This window comes from Neolamprologus brichardi, chromosome 7 (assembly GCF_056152115.1).
Source record: "Neolamprologus brichardi isolate AB-2024 chromosome 7, ASM5615211v1, whole genome shotgun sequence".
Classification (NCBI taxonomy): domain Eukaryota; kingdom Metazoa; phylum Chordata; class Actinopteri; order Cichliformes; family Cichlidae; genus Neolamprologus; species Neolamprologus brichardi.
In genome coordinates, this window is record NC_142110.1 from 32319206 (window position 1) to 32328293 (window position 9088).

At 37.9% G+C, this 9088-nt stretch overlaps 1 protein-coding gene across 1 annotated transcript in view; it reads right to left on the minus strand.

The window, feature by feature from the left end:
- The window catches only part of sh3bp2 (SH3-domain binding protein 2), a 29468-nt gene extending 26051 nt beyond the window's left edge, over window positions 1-3417 (minus strand). The window contains exon 1 of the mRNA XM_087844429.1: window positions 3342-3417. The gene's annotated coding sequence lies outside the window, so the exon portion shown is untranslated. The remainder of the gene's footprint in view (window positions 1-3341) is intronic.
- Between the last annotated feature and the right edge of the window lie 5671 nt (window positions 3418-9088).

Sequence of the window (9088 nt, forward strand, 5' to 3'; positions counted from 1 at the left end):
GAAGAAGATGGATTGCTTTTACCAAGTGCATGCATGGCAGCATGTTAAAATACTCTACTGGAGGCTAAAGTTAGCTGCTAGGTTAGTGATTTCTGAGGCTAAATGCCGAGACGTAATCATGAGCTATATGACAATACAATATAGTATGTTAGCACCAAAAAAGGAAGTGTTTCAGGGCTGTTATTGAACTGTATATCATTCAAGATTTAGCACTGTTCAGAGCCACACGAGTTCAATTATTACAGAAAGTGTATCAATGTGCCTCTGTGGAACTATGGAACTAATCGAGCCTCTGTGTTGCTTGTGTTAATAAGAAATAATGTCTTTAGCAAGGCTACAGAAAGGAACATATATATATATATATATATATATATATATATATATATATATATATATATATATATATATATATATATATATATATATATATACAAAATATAATTCATAATTTTTTTTAATGTAACTTCTGCCTTGAAAATTTTGGATCTTCAACTGTTGTCAAAGAACCAGATGCTTTGTAACTGATCTAAGCTCCAAAAGTGACCTTGTTTATGGGATAAATAGAGACATCCCACCTTCACAATTATGACCTACAGACATATGAAACCAACCTTGAAACAAAAACTTCAGTCATTAGTCAGTGAACTGTTAATTTGGGCAACAGAAAATTGTACAACAATTTAAAAGACATACGACGGTAGAAATTCTCTGCAAGATGTGAAGCCTCACACTTTGCTGCATGCTTGTATGTGTATAGAAACTCACCACCTTCACAATTTTGACCTATAGACTAAATTTAAGTATAGTGAGAATACATGCATGCATGCATTTACCTTGAATTTCTGGTGTTGCATTGATGTTTATTTATGTAGCTCTATTCAGAGATACATAAAGCCAAAAAGACCAAACAGCAGTTAGGGTTAGGGTTAAAACACTGACTCATTGAAAAGTTATCTTGAAGAGGAAAGGGAACAACAGTAGAGTTTGACATTTAGAGGAAGAAATACAAAAAACCCAAAACTCCCCCATCAAAGATAGGCAAAACAACAAACGTGATCTTGACCTTGAATGGAAGTTGGGTGAAGCCTTATTAGGTTATCACTGAATGTAAAGCCCATTTTCAGTTAGTACCTATTCAGGGTTTTCTGTTAGGTCATAGTATCTGGTACCAAGTACTTTTTAGTTCCTACTCTGCCAGGGATCCAAGCGATCCAAGGCATCAACAGACTGCATGCCATGATTGGCTGGTCAGTGGCATCACTTGATGAGTCATCAGTGCATCTCCTTCCCGAAAATCAAAATCACCATTTTTGAAACGCAGCAATGAGGGAAATGGCAACAAAAAAACAACGCAGTGATCCCTGAGTCTGGCAATAAGCCACAGACCAAGAAGAAGGTATAATCGTTACCTCGCCGTCCACCTTTTTTTGTGCCATTCATGCTGCATACTAATTACGTCATGAGACGCTAGGCCGCATTGCTGTAACAACCTCATGCGCATTAGGTGGCCCTCGACTGTAACAGAAAACAAGTCGAGGGGAGTTGTACCGCCTCGTGTTGCGTTGAACAGAGCTGAGTAGCTACCAATGGAAAAGGACTTAAGTTTAATTAATTTCTGACCAATGTTTTAGGAGGAAACACTGGTTACATTTTGCAAACTTGTGGATGGACAGACAACAGACGCATTGCCAGGGACTGAGCTCATAATGTCTATGGCTGGATGAGCTAAAAATGGATCTATGAGAAGCACAAACAGTAGATACAGTGGAATTTTGACTTTTTTGAACACTCAGTTTCACTTCACTATAACAATTTCTTTGAATATTTTAACTTCTTTGTGTCAGAGGCTTTGCTAAAAGACAAACCATAACCCAAATATGAACACGGGTAGCCCATAAAAAAAGCTGTTCCATATCTTTTTGATACTGGCACCTAGTGACAGCAGACAACAACAAAGCTCTTAACAGCATAGACAGACAGTATAAAAGATTAATGTAGCTTTGAAATGAAGCCAGTGTGGAAGTGCCATTCTTTTTCATCACCAGCTTTTGCAGCCACACGCGTGGTTGCAAAAAGACTTTGTCCCTATTGAAGTCAATGCAAAATCAGCCCTTGGGTTTGACCTCTGGAAGCACTTTTCATTTTTAGCCTCAGTTGTAGTAGTTTGCCTAACACACCAAAGATCCACAGTTTAAGGCACAAGAAGTGCCACACAAGAGGCAAACACAGTTTCAAGGGGTCAAAAGGCAGCGTACTCCTAGCGCTACTTCCAAGGCTGGATAAAAAGCCTTAGAAAATACAGGAGGGGAGATGAAAGTATCTACCTACATAACAAGTAAAATATACTGTTTATTTTATAAATTATAACTTTTACAAAAGAAGGAATATTCAGAGTATGCTGTCTAATGACTAATGATTGACGAGCTGTTAGCCAATGAGCATGCAATTTCAATTACAATATCAAAACCTTGACCTCAGACCTCAATGGGTCATGTCACAGTAGCTACGTCCATCTTTTATCCTGTCTGTGGTACTTCCTTTGGACTACCAACACACTATGACATCAGGACCTTAAGGTGGGGTGGAACTCGTGTGGCACGTGTTAAACATTTTAAAAGTAGTACTAAACTAAAACTATCATCTTTTCCAACCCTCTAACCACATAGTTTTGGTGCCTAGCCCTAACCAAAGCACAGGTGAAACTGAAAGGAAACAGTGGCTGAATACAAACCTAAAAATAGTATCTAGAAAGGCCTAAATTCCTGTGACCTTGTCAAAGTCAGACTTAGTTATTCCACTGCTATAGGCTATCAGTGATGAATTCCTGCTTATGAAGTGGTGTCAGGTGTTTGGAAGGATTGACTAATATGATTTTTTCTGCCAGTGGTCAAAAATATCTCCTCTCTCTGTGTACAGTACCAGGATTGTCTGGGTTATATGGAGGCTATCTGCACTGAGACCAACCTTGAAACAAAAATTTCAGTCATTAGTCATTAAATTGTTAATCTGAGCAACAGAAAATTGTCCAACAATTTAAAAGACATGCCAAGGTAGAAATTCTCTGTAAGCCTCATGTGAAGCCTCACAGTTCACTGCATGCTTTATGTGTGTAGATCCTTTCTCTCTGGTTCTGAGTGAATCCTTCAAAACTCACAAACTAGTGAAAGCTATCTGAGCACTTGCATGTGGGGTGCTATCTCGTTCTGATTAAAGAGATCTGATAGCCCCGCAGCCTTCCCTTAGCATATACCTTGAATAGCCAAAACATCCCATACTGCAGACATTTTGGATAAACTGTTCAACAGTTTATGTTTATGTAATGTATATTTCATGAAACTTACCCATGGATTGCCGCGTCAGCTGTGTAGCTCCTTCGTCTGTGTCTGTGTCATCAGTGTGGTTTGAGCCTTGCAGAGCTCCACTTCAGCCCAGTTCACTTCCTGGCCTGCCTTTTTTAAAGCTGCTGTACAAAGTGTCATAACACCCTCCCTTAAACCACAAGATGCAGCGCTCATTCAACACAGACAAGCAGACATACAAGGCCAGCATTAAAAAAAACAACCAGGGCGGGTATACTTACCAGCAGAAACTACTGAACCCTGCTCCTTTCCACGATTATGGTGTGACCATGATTAACTCTTCTTTGGACTTAAAGGTTTGAGTTGTTTGAATCTTTACAAACAGCTAACTACGTCCTTACACTAGTGTAGACATACTCGTGTATCAACTTTCATTGGTTGTATGACTGCTGCATGAACTACACAACTAACTTCCCCTTTACAGCGCAGATGGACCACTCCTTCCTCTGGTCACTAATTATGTCACAAACAAACACCAACCTGCAGCCTGCTGCTGTGCATATAGTTTTCAGTGTGCTAACTAAAAAAATAAATTTGGAGTTTTCAGGAGCCTAAAATCCACAGTGTTTATCGTATCTTAGGATCATGTTAGGATCATGTTGAAGCTGTGTAATTATTCTTACTGGGCTATTATAAATCTGCTACACAGCCTCTGGACAACATGTAAAAAAGATGATTCATAGTCCAATGTGACATCATTCAGTAGTGTGTGGCCTTTTGAAGTCAATTGATCATTATGCCATGCTATTTTGTTTTTTTTAGCACCAAAAGTGACTATATTTGGACAGCAGATTGGAGAGGAAACTAACTAGCTTAGTTAGCATGTATAGGATCTATAGACTGTTTATGTCCAGCACACTGATAAAGAAAACTACTAATTAGTGCTAAGCAACATCCATCCATCCATCCATCCATTCGCTTCAGCTTATCCTTTTCAGGGTCGTGGGGGCTAAGCAACATATAAACGAATAAAATATCCCACTTTCGGTCACCACACATGAATCACAGACCTTTTGGACAGGTTGTTAGTATAAGATATCATGACCAGCTAAAGGGGCACTGACAAGAAAGAAGACATATTTTCCTTCTGACGTACACCTGCTACTTTCATCCACTGCTGTCCTTACTCTGCTCTGAACAAGAGAAGAGGTCACAGACACACTGCAGGAGGACACTCCCATTATTTTGTAAGCCTTTTCAGTCTTTAGATTAATTTGCTCAAACTGCTAAATGAGAACAACTATGACCAGCTGGGCTACTGATGTTCCCTGCAAACATGACTCTCACTACAGTATTATTATAGGCAAAGCAAGGCAGGCTTATTCATATAGCACATTACAGGTAAAATCTAAAATCAAAAAGATAAGAGTAAAAGAAGAAAACCTGCCAGAAATAATACCAGAAACAACAACAATAAACCAGTGCTTAAATACAATCATTAAAAAAGCTGTTTTGGCTTCTTTTATAAATAGGTAGTGTTGGAGATGATCTGACCTCGGTGGGTTGTTGGTTCCATCTATGGGTAGCACAGCGGCTAAATGCCTTTTCACCCTGTTTAGTTTCAGGTCTGTGCACTGCTACAGTGGATGACCAGATCTTGCAGACTTTAGAGACATACTGGGCTTGTATCTATTCAACATCACAGATATTTCACCCATTCATACAAATATTTTATAGTCAGACGTTTATTGATTAATAAACAATCAAAAATACTTTAAATCCAAATCTATATTTCACTATATTTATATTTCAATCTTAAACAGGGAGCTGAGAATTGGAGTGATTTGCTCTCTCTTCCTGGTTCCTGTTAAAATTCTAATCACTGTAGACTTCACCACTATTTCCTCCTCTGGCACACAAACTGAAATCAGCTGGTTGTAGCACAAGTATAAATATAAAAGACAAGCAGAATAATAATTCCAAGGAATTCAATTACTGGGATTAGGTTCTTGTAGAGATTCAAATCCCTGAACCAAAGTCTTCGTATAGAACATATTATCCCCATGAACTGAAACTTGAAAATTGAAGTTTTTGTGTGTGTGTGTGTTTTTTAAAGGATTGAAACATTTTGTTCAGCTATATGTGAAACTATGCACTCATAAAGTAATACGTGTGTGCGATATATCTAAGCTGGACCACTGGAAACAATTATTGAATGAGCAGTTCTATATATGAGTGTGCTTGTTTGGTCCTGTGACGCATTAAATTTTGTCAACAGTGATTAATGGGCCTGTCATTTGTTCCGTGTTTAGAGACATTAAAGTTGTCTTTATGTCACTTTACTAAGGCTAAGCCTGTTTGAAGCAGATGGTGTGACTTTATCACTTACAGCACAGTGACAAAGTGATTCATTTTAAAGCTTTCCTTTTTGATAAAGCATATTAAGTCTGGGTCAGCTTCCCTTAGTTATGATGCACTGAGAGTCCACTCCCTCTGCTTGCAAACCACCGTGCCTTTAATTATTAGTTATTAGTAAATCTTCTGCAGCCCATCCAAAACTTTAATCAGCTGTAATCATCACATGAGCCTAAAATGAAATATTTCTGCTTTTGTGTTTTCATAGATTCATTTTGATCTTGTTCAGGTCGGTTCTCGTTAACAACTTTATGTCTGTTTGCTGAGAGAGTTACTTCCTTGGAAATTATGATAAAGGACAGGTTCAGGATTAAAAAGGGTGAGAAAATAACATCATCTTAAAACTTCAAATTAAATTGCATTATTTTATTATTATTATTATTATTTTTACATTTTTCCTTATATATGATTACATGGCCCAACCCTGAGCCTAAACCCACACTTCTGAAATACCCAGAATCCCCTGCCCACACTTTTAGAATCACCAGTTTTAATCTGATCTCCCACTCTTTCTAGTTCTGTGGCTGGTGGTGACCTCCAGTCATGGGTGTGGTTATTGTGTTGGGAGTTCAGGCACCTTTGATGGTGATATGATCTGTGTGGTAACGTTTTATCAGTGTAATGCTTTGCTCTGTTCATAAATATTACACGACCCAGCAACAGCTGGCTGACCCCGTGCAGCTGTGCTATGACTCTTCTCTTTCCTTCCTCTCTGTGACACAGTTTTGGTGAATGTTTAAATGTTAGAACTCCATGGCAACCAGCGGTGTATTATAATGTAACTAAAACTTTGATCTGCTTACTCCAGGCAAACATATTTTTCATACATAAGTTTATTATTTTATTCTATTTATTTGTTTAAATTCAAACTGCAGTAACAATGATTGTATCATAAGTGTTGGCATGGACATTTCCCATTTCTCCTGTGATCTCTTTAACTATCTGTATAAAATGTAACTTAATATAAAGACAGGTAGCCTAGTTAATGTACCAGAAATTCCTATAATTACATAAACTGCCCTTTCACATCGAAAGACCTGTCAGTGAGTCAAATCACTGCTTTGTGGGGCTTCAGAGCTCACAATGGAAAATTTACCCGCAAAATGTAGCTTTGTTTCATAGCTATTTAACAGGCCAGTCTATTCAGATTATTAAAAATGAATACTCTCTAACCGTGTTTCCCAAAAGTTCCCACAAACAATTTTAAAATAATAAGCTATGATGTTTGCATTGCACCATGATTCTGCTGGACTTCTGGATATGATGACTGTTGCTTTAAATGTTCATTTGACAGGAAGGGCATATTTGGCTCGTCTTCTTTGGTGCACAGGGGGTAATCAGACTGAAAACAGAACAAGAGCTCCACCACAGTTCATCTTCCTGCAGCATTTGCAGAGCCTGGTGCTGATTTGAAAATAATGGGGGGTGTTTTGGCTAAAGAAAATGACTATCTGCTCTAATACCAAGCTGCAGAAACCAAGCACACAACATGTACTATTATAAACAGGTTGAAACTAAATATGTCCTTTTTTAAAGGTGACCCAAGGAAAAACTATTTAGGCTAATCCCCTTCTGGCATTTTGCACATGGTTGTGCACACAAATGAAAAGATAGTGAAGCTAAAAGGGAGATTTATGTTTGGATCTGTAAATCAGACAAGTGATTTTGGTGAGTTAAAAACCTTTTCTTGCTGCATGGTTTAACAGAAAAGTATCCACGCCCATACAGTAGTGCAACCGCAGGTGCAGTTTCAAAAATGTTTGAGCAATTAAAAGATCCCAAACTAAGGGCACAGTGTATCCCAAATATCTATTCTTAAACATCTCAAAATCTTAGTAGTTTGACGACTTTTGTTCTTGTGCCGATAACAGATTGGTTTCTGTTTTTTGCCTTTGTGGGACAATATCAAGCCTCAACTCTTTAGCTCCTCCACTTCAAAAACAGGGTCTCAGAGCAGATGCACTGCATGAATTTACAACCACTTGAAAGATCCTACCACTCTGCAATGATATCTGCCAGTATGAACCTTACAGGGTGAGTACCCACAAAACTCTCACTTTTATTTTGTTTCCCCTGTCACTGGGGGAAAGCTCAGACTGATGTGGTGGTGCCTTGATGGGAAAGTCAGATAGCGTGCCTACTTTTGCCTCTCTGGGAAATTCCAAATATGCAGACGTTATCTATTGCGGTGCTGTGTTGTCAGTTAGAGTCCCCCGTGTTAAACACAAAGGCAACTGTTAAACAACTGTGAAAACATCTGATCTTTGATATGAATTAATAGAACTGAATCAAAATTACTAACAGATAACACTTTTTATATTATGGTTGTTAGAATGAGAACAACAGAGGCACAGCCAATTACACATTAGTCTTGAAGTTCAACAGTTTATTAAATCATTAAAAGACTTTTATTCAAATTAAAACAACAATTGTGCATTCTTAATAATAATCTATTTTTTATTACTTTCAGCATCTATTGGGTTTCATTGGTGGCCGTTGAACCTTGTCAAGCCTCCTTTCCACAATCTGCAAGTGGTGGGAAAAATGTTTTGGGGATTTTGACTTATAACATTCAAGTGTAATATTGTTAAGTGCCTGTGTAGTAAACTAGCACATATAATTTTTTTTACCCTGCCAAGTTCATACTTAATTAAACTGAAAAAGCAGTAAAAAATGGTGATGGGGGATTGGTGGTGGTGGTAGATGTTTAAATGTTAAAAGTGAGCCATTGTAGTCCATTGGTAGGTGGTTGCTAGGCATGTATAATTCCAGTTTTGCAAATATAAAGGTGAGGTGTTATGAGATGTAACTGTCATGAAATTGAAATAATACAATGCTTTTAAAGGGTGTTTGTTTAGATGCAAAACGCTAAAAATATGTCACACCAATAAGCTGAACTCAGATCTGCTCAATATTAAAATAATTAGCATTTATAAGCTAATTACCTTTCACAGCAGTCCCAATTTTTTTAATGTGGCCGCTTGGTTAAATGCTTAACCCTTTCTACACTATCGGGGTTACCTGAGTGTCAAGTTTGGTTGCTTAGCTTTTGATGATGTAGAAGTCACAGATCATCCAAAGGTGTAACCTTTGGCAGACAAAGAAAGAAAGAAAGAAAAAACAAAACACACAGGTTTTGTATATTATACTAAATAAACTGAAATTGCAGGCAATCATCAGTGATGTGCGTATTGTCCAAAGCCCTGAAGTATCACTTCAAAAAACTAAAGTCTAAACTTATCAGTGACTTCAAGGCATTCTTTATGTGAGCAGCAAAGAGGAAGGGGCTCAAATGTAGCATTCGAGTTTCAAAGTTGGAATCAGAAGAGAGACTGTGTAGAGCATAGGTGCCCAACCAATGGGCAGAGGACTGG